The sequence below is a fragment of the Bos javanicus genome, chromosome 10 (genome assembly GCF_032452875.1).
Source record: "Bos javanicus breed banteng chromosome 10, ARS-OSU_banteng_1.0, whole genome shotgun sequence".
NCBI lineage: Eukaryota > Metazoa > Chordata > Mammalia > Artiodactyla > Bovidae > Bos > Bos javanicus.
In genome coordinates, this window is record NC_083877.1 from 62001570 (window position 1) to 62021958 (window position 20389).

Below are 20389 nucleotides of genomic sequence, written 5' to 3' on the forward strand. Positions count from 1 at the left end.
GAAAGAAATCAAAGAGGACACTAATAGATGGAGAAATATACCATGTTCATGGGTTGGAAGAATCAATATAGTGAAAATGAGTATACTACCCAAAGCAATTTATAGATTCAATGCAATCCCTATCAAGCTACCAACGGTATTCTTCACAGAGCTAGAACAAATAACTTCACAATTTGTATGGAAATACAAAAAACCTCGAATAGCCAAAGCTATCTTGAGAAAGAAGAATGGAACTGGAGGAATCAACCTACCTGACTTCAGGCTCTATTACAAAGCCACAGTTATCAAGACAGTATGGTACTGGCACAAAGACAGAAATATTGATCAATGGAACAAAATAGAAAGCCCAGAGATTAATCCACACACATATGGACACCTTATCTTTGACAAAGGAGGCGAGAATATACAATGGATTAAAGACAATCTCTTTAACAAGTGGTGCTGGGAAAACTGGTCAACCACCTGTAAAAAAATGAAACTAGAACACTTTCTAACACCATACTCAAAAATAAACTCAAAATGGATTAAAGATCTCAACGTAAGACCAGAAACTATAAAACTCCTAGAGGAGAACATAGGCAAAACACTCTCCGACATACATCACAGCAGGATCCTCTATGACCCACCTCCCAGAATATTGGAAATAAAAGCAAAAATAAACAAATGGGACCTAATTAAACTTAAAAGCTTCTGCACAACAAAGGAAACTATTAGCAAGGTGAAAAGGCAGCCTTCAGAATGGGAGAAAATAATAGCAAATGATGTAATTGACAAACAACTAATCTCAAAAATATACAAGCAACTCCTACAGCTCAACTCCAGAAAAATAAATGACCCAATCAAAAAATGGGCCAAAGAACTAAATAGACATTTCTCCAAAGAAGACATACAGATGGCTAACAAACACATGAAAAGATGCTCAACATCACTCATTATCAGAGAAATGCAAATCAAAACCACTATGAGGTACCATTTCACGCCAGTCAGAATGGCTGTGATCCAAAAGTCTACAAGCAATAAATGCTGGAGAGGGTGTGGAGAAAAGGGAACCCTCTTACACTGTTGGTGGGAATGCAAACTAGACAGCCACTATGGAGAACAGTGTGGAGATTCCTTAAAAAACTGGAAATAGAACTGCCTTACGATCCAGCAACCCCACTGCTGGGCATACACACTGAGGAAACCAGAAGGGAAAGAGACACGTGTATCCCAATGTTCATTGCAGCACTGTTTATAATAGCCAGGACATGGAAGCAACCTAGATGCCCATCAGCAGATGAATAGATAAGAAAGCAGTGGTACATATACATAATGGAGTATTACTCAGCCATTAAAAAGAATACATTTGAATCAGTTCTAATGAGATGGATGAAACTGGAACCTATTATACAGAGTGAAGTAAGCCAGAAAGAAAAACACCAATACAGTATACTAACGCATATATATGGAATTTAGAAAGATGGTAACAATAACCCTGTGTACGAGACAGCAAAAGAGACACTGATGTATAGAACAGTCTTATGGACTCTGTGGGAGAGGGAGAGGGTGGGAAGATTTGGGAGAATGGCATTGAAACATGTATAATATCATGTATGAAATGAGTCACCAGTCCAGGTTCGATGCACGATACTGGATGCTTGGAGCTGGTGCACTGGGACGACCCAGAGGGAGGGTATGGGGAGGGAGGAGGGAGGAGGGTTCAAGATGGGGAACACAGGTATACCTGTGGCGGATTCATTTTGATATTTGGCAAAACTAATACAATATTGTAAAGTTTAAAAAGAAAATAAAATTAAAAAAAATAAAAATAAAAAATTAATTATTCTGAATCTAGTTTTTTTAAATATGTTTTTTCTGTTCTTTGTTTAGCAATGTAATCTACTTATTTACCTCATGTTTTGGTGCAACTTACAAGAAAAGTAACATGCCAGAGAAAATTGCACTATAAATGTAAATCAAATAAAAATTCCATTTCAGGTCTCTGGTGAAGATGCCTCTAACATGAATTACAGGGCAAAATATAGCCTAAACAACCACTGGCTTGTTATACAGACTATAAAATGCACTTAAAATAAAAAAAACTGCAAAAGGTCAAGGTCATTCTCTTTGTCTTTTTCCAGTCATATTGGGTAAATAACAGGGCATTAGAAAGAAAAACTATTAAGATTATGCTCTTTACTCTGGGATTGAAAGCTATGAAATATTGACAACACACATAACTCTAAAAGTGCTAGTCTTTCATATCAGCATTGATATTTGAGTGATTTTGGTAGAAAAAATATATAGATATATTGCAGTTCATTTGAGAATTGAAAGACAACACAGATTTTAGAGGGAAAGCTGCAAAATGGGCCTCTGGTATTATGACCTGAGGGGCCCCACCCAAGCCAAAAATTGAAACGCATGCCTTTGGGGAAATAAGCCTCCAACTTTGAAATCCTGTAAGAAAGCAAATCTGGAGAAAGACTCCCAAAATGTGGCTTCTTGGACAATTTCTGCTGCCATAAACTTTCCACCGCCCTCCCTCTTCCTGCTTCACACTAAGGAAGAGAGGTGCTTCTTCGTTGCCGACAGCAGTCAAGAATACTGGCCTTAATAGAATATTGCTCAGCCATAAAAGGGAATGAAACTGGGGCCTTTATAGTGATATGGATGAACCTAGTCTGTCATATGGAGTGAAGTAAGTTAGAAAGAGAAAAACAAATATGGTATATTAACACATATACATGGAATCTAGAAAGATGGCATTGATGAATCTATTTGCAGGGGAGCAACAGAGACACACATATAGAGAATGGACTTGTGGGCATGGGAAGAAGGGGACGGTGGGACAAACTGAGAGAGTAGCATTGACATGTACACATACTACCATGTATAAAACAGATAGCTAGTGGGAAGCTACTGTATAGCCCAGGGAACTCAGCTTGGTGCTTGGTGATGACCTAGAGGGGTGGGATGGGGTGGTGGGAGAGAGGCTCAAGAGGGAGGGGATGTATGTATACTTATGACTGATTCATACTGTCGTACAGCAGAAACTAACACAACATTGTAAAGCAATTATACTCCAATTAAAAATAAAAAGAATACTGGCCTTTCTACATATTGTCTTTGAAAAGCAGACTTGTTGTTATTCAATTACTAAGTCATGTATGACTCTTTATAACCTCATGGACCATAGCATGCCAGGCTCCTCTGTCCTCCACTATCTCCTGGAGTTTGCTCAAATTTATGTTCATTGAGTCAGTGATGCTATCTAACCAGCTCATCCTCTGCTGCCCCCTTCTCCTTTTGCCTTCAGTCTTTCCCAGCTTCAGGGTCTTTTCCAATAAGTCGTCTCTTCTCATCTGGTGGTCAAAGTATTGGAGCATCAGCTTCAGCAGCAGTCCTTCCAATGTATATTCAGGCTGACTTCCTTTAGGATAGACTGGTTGAACTCAGTACAGTCCAAGGGACTCGCAAGAGTCTTCTCCCACACCACAGTTCAAAAGCATCAATTCTTCAGCGCTCAGCCTTCTTTATGGTCCAACTCACACACCTGTACATGACTACTGGAAAAACCATAGCTTTGACTATACAAACCTTTGTTGGCAAGGTGATGTCTCTGCTTTTTAATATGCTCTCTAGGTTTTCATAGCTTTTCTTATATACTGAGAACCCCATGGACAGTATGAAAAGCAAAGTAGAATAAGGCAAAAAGAAAACTACTGAACTGGGCTTTAAGAACATGCATGCATGCTAAGTTGATTCAGTCATGTCTGACTCTTTGTGACCCCATGGATTGTAGCCCATCAGACTCTTCTGTCCATGAGATTCTCCAGGAAAAAATATGGGAGTGGGTTGCCATGCCCTCCTCCAGGGGATTTTCCCAACCCAGGGATGGAATGCATGTCTCTTACATCTCCTGCATTGGTATGTGCGTTCTTTACCATTAGCACCACCTGGGATTTAGGAAAATAGTGTTCAAACCCCAAATCTATCATGTATTAATTCATACCAGCCATTAAACTATTCTAAACCTTAGATTATTATTGAATTATTCAGCCTCAGGTTACTCACCTATGTAACAAAACTAATAATATCAGTTCCATCTGACCCCCATGGTGGTGATGTCAGTTCTGGTAGTATGCACATTGCTCTTCTTTCTGCACCTTTCTTCACCCTTATCCATGGGATTTTAGATTTGACCTCAAAGGCAAGTTCTTCTCATCAAAATAACAATCCATCATTTACCCTTTAGTTAAAAATAACGTTGTTGTTGTTCAGTCACTCAGTCATGTCTGACTCTTTGCAACCCCATGGCCTGCAGCATGCCAGACATCCCTGTCCTTCACCATCTCCCAGAGCTTGCTCAAACTCATATCCATTGAAGCCATCCAGCCATCTCATCCTCTGTCATCCCCTTCTTCTCCTCCTTCAGTCTTTCCCAGAATCAGGGTCTTTTCTAATGAGTCAGCCCTGCGCATCGGGAGACCAAAATATTGGAGCTTCAGCTTCAGCGTCAGTCCTTTCAATGTATATTCAGGATTGATTTCCCTTAGGATTGACTGGTTTGATCTCCTTGCTGTCTAAGAGACTCCCAAGAGTCTTTTCCAACATCACAGTTCAAAAGCATCATTTCTCCTGTGCTCAGCCTTCTTTATGGTCCAACTCTCACATCCATATATGACTACTGGAAAAACCATAGCTTTGGCTAGATGGACCTTTGTCGGCAAAGAAACATCTCTGCTTTTTAATATGCTGTCTAGGTTTGACATACCCTTTCTTCCAAGGAGCAAGTGTCTTTTAAATTCATGGCTGCAGTCACCATCTACAGTGATTTTGGAACCCAAGAAAATAAAAAGTCTATCACTGTTTCCATTGTTTCCCTCCATTTGACATGAAGTGATGGGACCGGATGCCATAATATTTGTTTTTGAATGTAAAGTTTTAACCTAGCCTTTTCATTCTCCTCTTTCACTTTCATCAAGAGGCTCTTTAGTTCTTCTTCCCTTTCTTCCATAAGGGTGGTGTCATCTGCATATCTGAGGTTATTGATATTTCTCCTGGCAATCTTGATTCCTGCTTGTGCTTCATCCAGCCCAGCATTTTGTGTGGATCACAGCCTTGTCTAACTCAATGAAACTATAAGCCATGCTGTATAGGGCCACTCAAGATGATGGGTCATGGTGGAGAGTTCTGACAAAATGTGGTTCACTGGAGAAGTGAATGGCAAACCACTGCAACATTCTTGCCTTGAGAACTCCATGAACAGTATGAAAAAATAACATAGACATGTGCTTTCTCCTTAAAAGTATGAGATTGTGGCATGGAAGGATTGAAAGTGATTGAAATTTTAATTCATAGGAAAGATATAAATAATTTTGAAATATAAGGTATTATCCAAAGTAAGACTTAAGACCCTCTCTGGTTGATTTTCTCTTGTTTCCTTCATGCATGTACTCATGATTCTCTAACTGATGCCTGCAAGGCTGGCCCTCTCCTCAGCTTTGAACTTCAACTCCTCTGGCCATCTTGTAGGCTCCTCTATAGTCCTGAGGAGCTCATGAGTTCCTGCAAGCATTTCTCCCAAACCCATGTCAGTCCATGGACATATCACTCAGTCTAGCCTCTGCACAAGTCAGAAGACTCAGTTATTGTGTATTCCAGTCTCTCTCAACACTCATATTTCATGATCGACCAATTCTGTTAATTCTTTCTGACTTGTCTCTCTAAACAGCCCCTTTACTTTCTTCTCTTTACTACTACTTCCCTACTTCAGATTCTCATCATCCTATGCCCCATCTATTGAATTAGCCACCTACCCAGATTTCTCCTCTTACTATTCATTTTCCATCCTGCAGTTGCACTGCTCTTTCTTAAAAAAAAAACAACAGTCACCTGCTTTAAAGTATTCAGAGACTTGCCACTATCTAGAAAGTCCAAACTTCTTAATATGGCCTTCAAACTCTCAAACCTCCTAGTTCAGCTTCCTCCTGGCCGCTCTGCCCTCCTCTCCTTTATCCCACACTTCGCCTTCTTGGCTGACTTCTGTCTTCCTGGAATGCCTGTACACGGTCCAACCCTAGACCTTGCTCATGCTGTTCCCTGGATCTGTTCCTTCCCTGATGGAAATGCCATCTCTTTTGAAAAAACCCAGCTGGACGCTCTACCCCCCAACCCCAAGTTTTATCTCTTAAACTTTGGTTCCCCTTCCTTTTGGTCCCCATAGCATACCTATACCTTTATTCTTGAATTTACAGCCTACCACACCTAGACAGCATATTAAAAAGCAGAGACATTACTTTGCCAACAAAGGTCCGTCTAGTCAAGGCTATGGTTTTTCCAGTGGTCATGTATGGATGTGAGAGTTGGACTATAAAGAAAGCTGAGCACTGAAGAATTGATGCTTTTGAACTGTGGTGTTGGAGAAGACTCTTGAGAGTCCCTTGGACTGCAAGGAGATCCAACCAGTCCATCCTAAAGGAGATAGGTCCTGGGTGTTCATTGGAAGGACCGATGTTGAAGCTGAAACTCCAATACTTTGGCCACCTGATGCGAAGAGCTGACTCATTTGAAAAGACCCTGATGCTGGGAAAGATTGAGGGCAGGAGGAGAAGGGGACGACAGAGGATGAGATGGTTGGATGGCATCCCCGACTCAATGGACATGGGTTTGGGTGGACTCCGGGAGTTGGTGATGGACAGTGGAGGCCTGGTGTGCTGTGGTTCATGGGGTCACAAAGAGTCAGACACGACTGAACGACTGAACTGAACACATTTTTCCCCCTCTCTATCTCTATACAAGACTCTGCTCCTAAATGGCATGGGTTGCTTCTTATTCAGCTCCATATATCTAGTGATTGGCCAGAGTGCTTGGATTCTATTAAGTATTCAACCCATGTGTGAATGACAAATAAGGAGACAATGCATAAAGAGGTCCTGGGCAGCCAAGCCAGCATGGGAGTTCCGGGTGACATAGACACAGCACTGGGTGGAGAGACGGAAAGGAGAAATTAAGAAAATACTGATGGCAAACGTGCCTTGAAATTTGTGTAAGAAGTCAAGTGCAGATTCCGAGAGAAAAATGTTAAAACAACCCTCTCCCTTTCGTGACTCACCATGCAAAGTTAATCCCACAGCAGGTCTTCTCAGCAAGGCACCCTCAGTGTTTGCCTCTCTAACAGATAATGATCCCAGGAAGCTACAAACAGGATTCCTGGGGAGACTTGGCCCTCTCCCTGCCTGGGAGCTTGCCCTAGGATGAACCACCTGATTGCCAGGTAAAAATAGAAGACTCTCAGCTTCTGTGTTTTCTCACTCTTTTCACAGATCTCCCAGGGCCTATTTCTTTTCATCTTTGCACAGCTTGACACCTCCATTTGGCAAACCACTGCTAGGCACGGGTGTCAAGCCCCACTGGAGTCACACCTTAGTTGCAGAGGTTTGAATGAGTTTCTTTGCACTCCCTGTCTCTCGGGCAAATATTCTAATTCCCTTTGATTGATGGAGAAAGCAGGGAGATTATGGAGGGGCCTGATCAAGGAGATAGAGGACCAGCTATAAATTCTCATCTAAATATGCTGCGTATGCCAACACTTAGCATATGCCAGGTGAGAGTTGAAGGTGGGTACATTTCTGCTCATAGCTTTTAAGATCTGCTTCTTTCTTTTGGGTGGGGGGGCCCTAGATTCTGTGCAAGGAGAGTTGGTAAGACCCTCTCAAACAGGAATCACTTAAAAGGGCATAGAGCATTTTCTTCTTTTGTCATTATACACAGCAGAATAAAAAGTCTTGGCTTCAGTGCTCCCATCAGGAAAAAATTGCTTCCAGCTTGTAGACAAGGCCCCTTGAGTGGCCTGGGAAAGGCAGCCCATGCAACTCTGAGCATCCTCCCACACGCGGTTTGCTCAAGGCCCCTTCCTGCCTCGCTAACACACCACTGGCTGACAGCAGCCATTAATACAGCTTCTGGGCACCATCCCAGAGTGTTGCACAGGAAAGCTCATAGCTCTCTCTGTGATGTTAGGTTTCAGAGTTTCAGAAAACATCACCATCTCTTCTACTTTTCATTGTGCATTGCCTATTGTTCACAGATGCCCCAATCCAAAGAGGCCAAAGAAATATTGATATTGGCCACCAAAGTCTCCTAGAGAAAAGGAAAACCACATGGACAGCCTTTAGACTATTCAGGTTAAACTCACGAGCAGCCTCTATCCTCTCTCTCGTTTTCCCCCGTCTCTCTTCTGGGTCAGACAATTGAGTGTTAGCACTGCCTTCACTGAGATTATTTGTTCTTTTCTATAGGGTTCCAAGCTCAACCTTCCACTGCGGCCAAATTGGAGCTCTTAGCAACCACTGGGGCCTTGTTAAACTGGTGTACGGTTCCTTGGATTACTTCCCAGGACCTTTGAACACACTGCTCTCCCTGGGCTCCCTCAATCTCTCAAGTCCCTCTTCAGTACTTTCTCTCTTCTCCTCTCTCTTGGCCACACTTAAACACCAGCTGCTGACTTCCTGGCCACCCACTGCAGCTCATTTTCCTGCATTTATCTCATCCTTTTCCCTGATCCTTTCTTTTAAACCTTTCTCCCACTTCAGGGGCTCACTACCCAAGTGTATTCGCTTGCTATTTCCTCATTTATTGTTCTCTTGTCTCAGTCACCGATGACACATTATATCTATTATCACTTCTAAAACCTTTATAGTCAATCTACCCAGAGAATCAGAGTATATCTGCAATGAATATAGAATTGGAAAGGATGGCAATTTTCATTCTAATCTTTTATTTTTTTAAAGATTTATATGGTACTGTTTGATCCTTTTCTGAGATGGCTTAGGATAACGTGGGACTAGGAGGCTTATTTAGACTAGAAGCCTGGGAATTATAATACAGAAAAAAATCTGTTTTACATTATATACAGATATCATTTAATTGATTATTAAGTGTTACATAGGAATAAAACATAGATTTCCTTATAATGTTCATACTCCTTAAGAAAATTGGATAAACCCCATAATGGAATAGTGTTCTGATTATATTTTGCATGTACTTTTTTACCATACTGTTTAATTACCTTTTTTTTTCACTCAAGTTTTACGTTTGCAGGTTCACTGATTCATTGTCTTTCCATCCCTTGTTTTCTTCTTGGCAAATGTGAAGGCTGAAAGAACATTATGAGTGCATTATATGACTTATATAACATCTCCTATGGTTTTTTGACAGGATAGACACTCAGGATGGAGGAATACTTTAAAAATTCCACAAGTTTTCTTTCCGTATAAATGTATAATGACGGAATAGCAGTAGAGAGACTCAGATACAAAGAGAACTGTGTACCCAGAGTGCGTTTAAGACATTTTCATAGAGCTTAATATAGAATATCACCTGCCTTTCAATGAATTGTTTACAAGAAAGTTTCCTCTTGAAGTAAATCCTAAAACTGGTATTATGAGGATAAAGTAAAAAAACAAGCATGGTTTGAAAGTGTGGGTCCTGGAAACATTAAAGGGATAGACAACTTGTGTGATGATTTAAAGCATATGTTTTTTCATGAGAAAACTAATACATGCTTATTGCCAAAAATGTTGAGGTGAAAGAAAGAGGGTGTCTTTGTGCATAAATCTTTACCCAAAATTTCAAAGTATTTTTCTCAGGATAGGTTTCTAAATGTGTACGAATTGAGCCCAAGTGCTGGAACATCTCTGAGACTCTTGACATATTTTGACAAATTGCTTTTCTTGGGGGTGGTATCAATTTACACTCCCACCAGGAGTGTATGACTGTGTCTCACCTTACCTTTGCCAGAATGGAATAAAATCTTTGTTAATTGGATAAGAAACAGCATTCCTTCTTGGCTGTACTTTGTATTACTTTATTTCTAGAAAAGTTGAAGCTTTTTCATTTCTATCAGCTCATTAAAGAATAAGATTTAAAAAAAAAGAAAATCATGTGCAAATTTAGACTCTTATTAGCCTCTCTGATTGTTTTGTGTTAATAATAGTTTCAGTGGGTAATACAAAGTTCCTCCAAATAGAAATGGAAACTGTTAAACAAGCCCATGCTGATGGAAGTAGAGGCATTAGGAGTATGCACCCTGACACACTGCCCTGTTTGGAAGGGGACTGAAAGAGTGGATGCAGTCTCTCCAAATGTCTTAGGTTAGAGTCTTCAGAGTAGGTCCCAGAGGGTTCATGTGAAAGCGATTTATTAGGAAGTATTTCCAATAAAAGACAGAAAGGCAACAGTAAAGTGGGCCAACCAGATGTGAGACATCAAGCAAGTCAAATGGCAGGTAACGTGGTGTAGCTGGGCTTGCTCTGGAGTCGTGCCTCACAGCAACCCTACCAGGTGCCTGAAGAGCTGAAGTATTTCTTTATTCCTCCCTTCCTTAGTCGTTGTTTATGATGCTCAGGGAAAGAACATGGACTTTTCCAGGCACTGCTGACTCTCCACCTTCCACAAAAGGCAATGTGGATACCAGCAGCCTGAGGGCAGCCCTCCAGCAAAGAGATGCAGCAAAGAGATGCCAGTTACCGGAAGTGAAAACACTCTGGAAGACGGTGGTGCAGGACATGGTCGAGGGATATGAGGGTATCAGGGAGGAGCATCTGCAGGCATCCTGGGACTAAACACTCTTATGGATAATAACTCACTTGACTGCCTTAGGTAAAGTCAATTATGGTTTGTTAAATCTGAATGGACCTATGTTCTCCTGCCAATGGTGAGTCATAAAAGGTGGAGAAGAAGCCATAAAATAAAATCTTGTTCATGTTCATGTGTGCTGAGAATGAGAGGGTAGTAGCTTGAAAATGTAAAAGGAAACAAATGGAAGAAGAGTCTAAGAGGATGGAGGGGAAATTGGAAAGAAAAGGAAAAGTGATGGTTAAAAAAAGAAATGGGACAAACCAATATTGTAAACCAATCATCAATCAATTACAAATAAATAAACATTAAAAAAAAAAAAGAAAAGAAATGGGGTTTGAAGGCTGCTGATTAGGAGATGAATGAGGAGGCTAGGACGCCAGAAGCAAACCTGGGATGGACATAAGGCTATATCCCAGTGTCCATGTCAGGACTTGGAGTTCCTTGGTAATATTTTCTGTTTGACTTTAGAAATTAAATAATGTATATATTTGGAACTTAGAAATTATATATTGACTTAGAAATTAAATATTGGATATATTTGGAACACTCACAAAAAGATCTGAATATTTTGTGTACTAAGATGCCAATATTTCATTGGGTTTATACAAAGCATAGATCCCCTAACATGATAAATAACTGGATATAATAATAGAGAGGGAAGTTTCTGGGATTGGCCACTGATCTCCATTTCATCTTCCTTCTGTTCGAATAGGTTGGACATCTAAAAATAAAATGAACCCTAAGGAACAAAACAAAACAAATTTATGTGAACCAAAAACATCTACTGAAACTTTTCAAGCCCCAGATGAATTAGTATCCTCCAATGAGATGCACTTGTGTGACTTAGAAAACAGAAGTAAGAAGCACAGGATCAGTTTCAGGTTGCTGCCATAGGTTAGCAAGATTGTAGCTTATCTGTGGCAATTTCTGGAATTTATTCTTCAGTTCCTGGGTGTGGAGTAACCTGGTGGTAGCAGCAACTCTCTTTCTTTGACTCCCTGATACATGGATAACATTTTTGGGTGTCCTTTCAAGGTTTTAAGGTGGTGTGGAAGGGGCTGCCTTTCCTGATGGCTCAGTTGGTAAAGAATCCACCCACAATGCAGGAGACCCGGGTCTGATCCCTGGGTCAGGAAGAACCCCTGGAGAAGGAAATGGCAACCCACTCCAGTATTCTTGCCTGGGAAGTCCAATGGACAGAGGAGCCTGGTGGGCTACAGTCCATGGGGTTGCAAAGAATCGGACAGGACTTAGAGACTAAACCACCACTGGACACTGCTGTGGAAGGGATGGCAACCAGCATGATCCAACACCAGCCTCAGTCCTGCATGTTTTCAAAAATCATTCCCAAAGGCTCAGCCTAGAATCTGCTGCTGCATCCCTCATGGAGCCTGTAAGCATCCAGTTACCTAAAGCAAATATCCCCTGCTTAAAATACCTGGAGGGGTTTGCTTTTTACACTGAGCACTGACTGACCTAGGAGTGCACACAACACACTACCCCAGGAGCAGTGGTTCTCTTCCTCTTTCCCTTTCTTTCCTTTCCTCTTTCCTCTCTGCCATATCACGTCACATCCCTTCTCTTTCTAAACACTTCAGTTCAAAAGTCATTAGGTGGGTGGACTATAAGCACCCACATGGTAAGAGGGGTCCTGGTGTAGCATCGTAGCCCATGTAGGGTGAGGAGGTTATCCAACAGGTGGGTTGTGGTCTGGTGTAGACCCCCAAAATCACAGCAAGATAGGCAGATGCTGTACAGAGGTATTCTTACTGCAGGCAAGAATCCCTTAGAAGAAATGGCGTAGCCATCATAGTCAACAAGAGTCCAAAATGCAGTACTTGGATGCAAGCTCATAAATGACAGAATGATCTCTGTTCGTTTCCAAGGCAAACCATTCAGTATCACAATAATTGATGTCTATGTCCCGACCAGTAATGCTGAAGAAGCTGAACGGTTCTATGAAGACCTACAAGACCTTCTAGAACTAACACCCCCAAAAGATGTCCTTTTCATTATAGGGGACTGGAAGCAAAAGTAGGAAGTCAAGAAACACCTGGAGTAACAGGCAAATTTGGTCTTGGAGTACAGAATGAAGCAGGGCAAGGCTAATAGAGTTTTGCCAAGAGAACGCACTGGTCGTAGCAAACACCCTCTTCCAAAAACACAAGAGAAGACTCTACACATGGACATCACCAGATGGTCAACACCAAAATCAGATTGATTATATTCTTTGCAGCCAAAGATGAAGCCCTATACAGTCAGCAAAAACAAGACTGGGAGCTGACTGTAGCTCAGATCATGAACTCCTTATTGTCAAATTCAGACTTAAATTGAAGAAAGTAGGGAAAACCACTAGACCATTCAAGTATGACCTAAATCAAATCCCTAATGATTATACAGTAGAAGTGAGAAATAGATTTAAGGGACTAGATCTGATAGACAGAGTGCCTGATGAACTATGGACGGAGGTTCATGACATTGTTCAGGAGACAGGGAGCAAGACCATCTCCAAGAAAAAGAAATGCAAAAAGGCAAAATGGCTATCTGAGGAGGCCTTACAAATAGCTGTGACAAGAAGTGAAAACAAAGGAGAAAAGGGAAGATATAAGCATCTGAATGCAGAGTTCCAAAGAATAGCAAGGAGAGATAAGAAAGCCTTCTTCAGTGCAAAGAAATAGAGGAAAACAATAGAATGGGAAAGACTAGAGATCTCTTCAAGAAAATTAGAGATATCAAGGGAACATTTCATGCAAAGATGTGCTCAATAAAGGACAGAAATGGTGTGGACCTAAAAGATGCATAAGATATTGAGAAGAGGTGGCAAGAATACACAGAAGAACTGTACCAAAAATATCTTCACAACCCAGATAATCACAAAGATGTGATCACTCACCTAGAGCCAGACATCCTGGAATGTGAAGTTAAATGGGCTTCAAATGGGAAGCATCACTATGAACAAAGCTAATGGAGGTGATGGAATTCCAGTGGAGCTATTTCAAATCCTAAGAGATGATGCTGTGAAAGTGCTGCACTTAATATGCCAGCAAATTTGGAAAAACTCAGCAGTGACTACAGGACTGGAAAAGGTCAGTTTTCATTCCAATCCCAAAGTAAGGCAATACCAAAGAATGCTCAAACTACTGCACAATTGCACTCATCTCACATGCTAGTAAAGTAATGCTCAAAATTCTCCAAGCCAGGCTTCAACAATACATGAACTGTGAACTCCAAGATGTTCAAGCTGGTTTTAGAAAAGGCATAAAAACCAGAGGTCAAATTGCCAACATCTGCTGGATCATCAAAAAAGCAAGAGAGTTCCAGAAAAATGTCTATTTCTGCTTCGTTGACTATGCTTAAGCCTTTGATTGTGTGGATCACAATAAACTGTGGAAAATTCTGAAAGAGGAGGGAATACCAGACCACCTGACCTGCCTCTTGAGAAATCTGTATGCAGGTCAGGAAGCAATAGTTAGAACTGACGTGGAACAACAGACTGGTTCCAAATAGGAAAAGGAGTATGTCAAAGCTGTATATTGTCACCCTGCTTATTTAACTTATATGCAGAGTACATCATGAGAAGTGCTGGGCTGGATGAAGCACAAGCTGGAATCAAGATTGTGGGGAGAAATATCAATAACCTCAGATATGCAGATGACACCACCCTTATGGCAGAAATTGAAGAGGCACTACTGCTACTGCTACTGCTAAGTCGATTCAGTCGTGTCCGACTCTGTGAGACCCCATAGACGGCAGCCCACCAGGCTCCACCGTCCCTTGGATGCTCCAGACAAGAACACTGGAGTGGGTTGCCATTTCCTTCTCCAATGCAGGAAAGTGAAAAGTGAAAGGGAAGTCGCTCAGTCGTGTCTGACTCTTTGCGACCCCATGGAATGCAGCCCACCAGGCTCCTCCATCCATGGGATTTTCCAGGCAAGAGTGCTGGAGTGGGGTGCCATTGCCTTCTCCGGAAGAGGCACTAAAAAGCCTCTTGATGAAAGTGAAAGAGGAGAGTGAAAATGTTGGCTTAAAGCTCAACATCCAGAAAACAAAGATCATGGCGTCTGGTCCCATCAATTCATGGCAAATGCGGAAACAGTGGAAACAGTGGCAGACTTAATTTTTCTGGGCTCCAAAAGCACTGCAGATGGTGATTGCAGCCATGAAATTAAAAGATGCTTACTCCTTGAAAGAAAAGTTATGACCAACCTAGACAGCGTATTAAAAAGCAAGACATTACTTTGCCAACAAAGGTCTGTCTAGTCAAGGCTATGGTTTTTCCAGTAGTCATGTATGGATGTGAGAGTTGGACTATAAAGAAAGCTGAGGGCTGAGGAATTGATGTTTTTGAATTATGGTGTTGGAGAAGACTCTTGAGAGTCCCTTGGACTGCAAGAAGTTCCAACCAGTCAATCATAAAGGAAATCAGCCCTGAATTTTCACTGGAAGGACTGATTTCGAAGCTGAAACTCCAATATTTTGGCCACCTGATGCAAAGAACTGACTCATTTGAAAAGACCCTGATGCTGGGAGAGATTGAAGGTGGAAGGAGAAGGAGATGACAGAAGATGAGATGATTGGATGGGATCACTGACTTGATGGACATGAGTTTGAGTTAACTCCAGGAGTTGGTGATGGATAGGGAGGCCTGGCGTGCTGCAGTTCATGGGGTCGCAGAGTCGGACACGACTGAGCTACTGAACTGTACTGTACTGTACAGAGGTATCAGAGGCTCAGTGAGGTGAGGAAGTTATGCGTGTGGATGTGTGTGGTGTAGGATGTCAGAACCTGAGAAGAATGAGGATGCTGTCCCTGTGTGTACATAGGAAGAGCCAGTGCTGGTGGTGGGACAGAGTGAGAAGAGCCTCGGCAGAGCGGCAGCATCAGCGGTGGCCTGATGTGGGATTGTTGGAGCCTGAGACAGCTGAGGAGGACATCCATGTGAGGGAGGGGCATGTGAGGGAGACACAGACCAGCATGTGGTGTCAGAGTCTGAATGGGATAAAGAGCAGAGGGCGATTAATCTAGTAGCAACAGGGTGTTGGATACAGACAGGAGGTTTGAGCAAATAGCTAAGTATTTTAAAAATAATAGGAACAAGGTTTCTCATTGGCAGGGAAGGTAGTTATAAATATGAAAAGAGAAAAAAAAATAGCGTGAACCGTATGGTGTTAGATTGAAATTGGAGATATTGATGTGAAATCAGAGTTCTTGATATATAATTGGGTGTAAATGTATGACATGCATATATTCTCTAGCTCTGCTCACAAAGAGAATCTGGGAGCAGTGACAACCCAGTAGCAATAAACATATCAAACGTCTAGATCTTGGAAACTAAATGTCATTCTCCATTCAAAAGGACCTCTGAAGAAGCCCCGGCAATGGGGCAGAGAAATTATAAGTAATCCCAGAACACCACATTGTGCCAGAAAGTAATGATATACCCGATGAATGATGGGACATGTCAAAGGACACAGAATGTAGCCTGAGGGGTTCCTATTGAACAAAACTGGGACAGTTCGAGCATCAAAATAAATCATGATTGTAATTGAATATAAGCCACTGAATGTGAGGTGTCTGTGAGTCCATACGGATATCAATAAGCAAATGAATATGTTGAAAGTGAGAAGGCAATGGCACCCCACTCCAGTACTCTTGCCTGGAAAATCCTATGGACGGAGGAGCCTGGTAGGCTGCAGTCCATGGGGTCGCTAAGAGTCGGACATAACTGAGCAACTTCACTTTCACCTTTCACTTGCATGCATTGAAGAAGGAAATGGCAACCCACTCCAGTGTTCTTGCCTGGAGAATCCCAGGGATGGGGGAGCCTGGTGGGCTGTCGTCTATGGGGTCACACAGAGTCGGACACGACTGAAGTGACTTAGCAGCAGCAGCAGCAGACTCTAAAAGCTCAAAGTACCTTCCTACAAAATACTTATTAAACACGAAGGAAATAAGGTAAATCTGCAGTGAGCAGACAGACAACTGATCAGCTGATTATTACTTGACAATCAGTAATGTGATGTTGAATCACATTTCCACCTAATTGAAATCACATGCCACCTAATAGGACACAGTGAAAAGAACACAACATCACTTTGGGGTCGTTCCCACCAAAACCAAAGATGCGTAATCAGAATCTAATTGTGCAAAGTCATCGACAACCCCAAATTGAGGACCAATCTACAAAATAGCTTTTCTGTAATTTTTAAATTATCAGGATCTGAAAGATTCAACAGTCTTCAAATTGAAGAACACTAAAGAGACATGGTAACTAAATGCAACTTGTGATTTCAGACTGGTTTATTTTGCTATAAATGATATTATTGTGACAACAGGTGATACTGCAATGGATCTGAAAATAAGATGGTACTGGTGTGTCAATGTTACAATCCTGGTTTTGGTGGTTGTATTGAGTCATGTGGGGCTTTCCAGGTGGCTCAGGGGTAAAGAATCCACCTGCCAATGAAGGAGATGCCAGAGACATGGGTTTGATCCTTGGGTTGGGAAGATCCCCTGGAGGAGGAAATGGCAACCCACTCCAGTATTCTTGCCTGGAGAATCTCATGGACAGAGGAGCCTGCAGGGTTCTCTGAGCCTGTGGGGACACAACTGAGCACGCAGGAGCACATACACATTGGATCCTATAGTAGAAGGTCCTCGTTTGTAAGGATTGTATACTGAAGCATTCAAGAGTGATGGGGCATCATGTTAACAAGTCACTCTTCAATGGTTCAGGAAAAAAAAAAAAAACATTCTTGTACTGTTCTTGCAATTTTTCTGAACATTTGAGATTGTTTTACACACACACACACATACACATACACACAAACTCCAGTTGTTTAGAGTATTATTATCTAGTCTCTCAAAGAAGGAAAAGTACCAAGGAGGCTCAGGGACAGAGATAAAAAAAAGAATTTCTTCATCCTAGGGAAGTGGCCAGAAGCCAACATGGAGGCCTCTTTTCAGGGGGTCTTATTAGGGGTCTCTGAAAGGAGAAGACCGCATGAAACTGGATAGTAGGTGGAGCCAGGGCTTACTGCTGATTAGACTCATGGAGTCTAAATCTGGTGAGTGTTTTGATTACTAAACTGAGGTCCTGTCATCATCACTCTTCACATCCCATTTCTTCTGAGAACAGCTCCCCCTCCCCATTCTGGTCACCTTGGGCAGTGCCACATGAAATGCAGACCCCGCAGAGTCCACTTTCAATCTTGACTTATAGCAAGCAATGCCAATCTAACACAGGCTGAGAAGGAGCCTCCGAATTCCTACTTGACTCCTCCTGTCTTTGTTCATGACCTTCACTGCAAAATTTTTTGTCTTGTCGTAGCTCACATTCTACCTCTTTCCTGTGACTCTGGACCTCTTTTCACCCTTCCTGTCTGCAGTCTTGGTCTCTGTCCTCACAGTTCGTCTGTTCCTGGTTCTTCTAGGAACAAACCTGATTATCAGTCAGGTGCCAGGCAGAGACCAGCCTTTCTCTGGGGCTGTCTCCTCCTGCCAAGGGGAACCAGAGCAAGTGTCCCTGCTAGAAGGGGTCCAAGAGACATTTTAGCCCAATTTCATCATTTAACAGATGAGGAGACTGAGTTCTAGAGAGGCTACCTAATGCGCCAGTGGTGACAGAGCCAGAAGCAAAGCCCACATTTGCAGTCTCTAGGGTCAGTGTACAGGCAACAGGCTATATAGGGATGGAGATGGTGGTGGCATAACTGAAAAACTGTAAGTGGAGAAATAGAAAAGGGCATCTTATGGGAGGCAGAGAATTCAAGTCCAAAGCTTATATATTTGATCTGGAAAGGAATAAGGAGGAGTCGCGCGATAGGGGGATGATGTGTTTGAAACGGATTATTGATACTAAATAACATAGCATTTCTCAACAGTGGTGCCGTTGACATCTGGAACTGGATAACTCTCTGTTGTGGGGCTGCCGGTGCACTGTGGGATGTTTAGCAGCATTTCTGGCCTCTGTCCACTAGATGCAATTGCACCTCCCCGATCCTGACTATCACGACTGTCTCCATCCTTGCCAGATATCTGCTGGGATAAAAGATAGTCCCTGGTTGAGAAGCACTGGTTTAATGCATGAACTGGAACCAAGATACATTGGAGAAGGGAGGCCAGCAGGAGGTTACGAGAGCTTCAGCTCACTGAGGCGGTGCAACCAATGGTGTAAGATGTCAGACTCCGAGGCAGATTGCCTGTTTTAAATCAAGACTAAACCGCTTACTAGCTTTGTGGCTGCCCCTGGGTTCTCCAACATGAGAATGATATTCATACCTATCTTTTAGGGTTGTCATGAAAATATATCTAAAAAAGACTGATAGCAGGGCTGGCAAAAATGTAGACATTTGATATGTGAACAGAAATGGAGGGAGAATTAATAAGCCTGGACTGAGCATGTGGCCAAGGAGCCCTGTAGTAATGTTAGAGTTGATGCACCGTCACCCCCAGGGTATTGCACCAGTTTCTGAGACCAAAATGTCTAAACTTTTCTAAGAGGTCTATTGACTAATGAACAGCAAGTCCACGACATAGTAAAGAATTCTACCCTGAGAGCTCATTCATAAGTCCCATTTGTTTATAAGTCCAACAAAGTGGTGGTGGTGGTTTTGTCACTAAGTCGTGTCCGACTCTTGCTACCCCATGGACTATAGCCCGCCAGGCTCCTCTGTCCATGAGATTCTCCAGGCAAGAATACTGGAGTGGGTTGCCATTTCCTTCTCCAGGGGATCTTCCTGACCCAGGAATTGAATCCGGGTCTCCTGCGTTGCAGGCAGATTTTTTCCCAACTGAGCCCAACAAAGTGTAGATACCCAACTAACACAATTGGCTATATAGTACTGCACTGTAATAGGTTTATTGTACCTTTTATACAAATAATACATAAAAGCAAACACAAAAATAAAAACATTTTTAATCTTACAGTACAATACCTTGAAAAGGACAGTGGGTGCTGTGTGTGTTCGCTTAGTCACTCAGTCGTGTTCGACTCTTTGTGACCCAATGGACTGTAGCCCACCAGGCTCCTCTGTCCATGGGATTCTCCAGGCAAGAATACTGGAGAAGGTAGCTGTTCCCTTCTCCTGGGGATCTCCCCGACCCAGGGATGGACCCCAGGTCTCCTGCCTTGGCGTGGATTCTTTAGTACAGTACAACAGCTGGCATACAGGGGCTTGCACCCACATTCACATCTTTGAAAGTTCACAAGTTGAAGATTCGTATGTAGGGGACTTACTGTATTTTCTCTAATAGGGCTTGAAGACTGATTGGTAAATTCAACTTGTGAGCATTTTAGAATTTCTACTGAATAGCTGAGACAGATCAACTTTTAGTAAACTTCATGTTATATGGAAACAGATGAATCAAAAGAAAGAAGTCAGATGCCTTATCCTTGTTTCAAACACGGAAACAGGTATGGATATACCTATTTATTTCGAGTGAGAAGAGAAATCACAACCAATGCCTGGAGCCCTGGCAATTCAGGACCCATTCTTCTGTGATCTCTTCAGGCAATTTGCCCAAAACACTTAAACAGAAATGGTTCCTCTTGCCACCTGCTTTCTACTCGCCACCTGGATACTCTGCAACTCCCTGCATTCCCGGGGCCTTGAAGCTCCAGCTTTACTAACCCTGTACTAAATCTACCACTAATTACAGTATGCAAATCCCAGATGCCTGTGCAATAATAATGTTATGATAGCACTCTGAGCCCTTGTTCTGGGTCTTCTGGAAATATTCTGTGGGAACGAAAAAAATCCCCTGG

General features: G+C 42.2%; 1 long non-coding RNA gene across 2 annotated transcripts in view; it reads left to right on the forward strand.

Moving 5' to 3' along the window:
• The window catches only part of LOC133254694 (uncharacterized), a 37995-nt gene extending 17891 nt beyond the window's left edge, over nucleotides 1–20104 (forward strand). For both annotated transcript variants that reach the window (XR_009738742.1, XR_009738743.1), the window contains one exon: nucleotides 10371–20104. This is a non-coding gene — a long non-coding RNA (uncharacterized LOC133254694). The remainder of the gene's footprint in view (nucleotides 1–10370) is intronic.
• The last annotated feature ends 285 nt before the right edge of the window (nucleotides 20105–20389 follow it).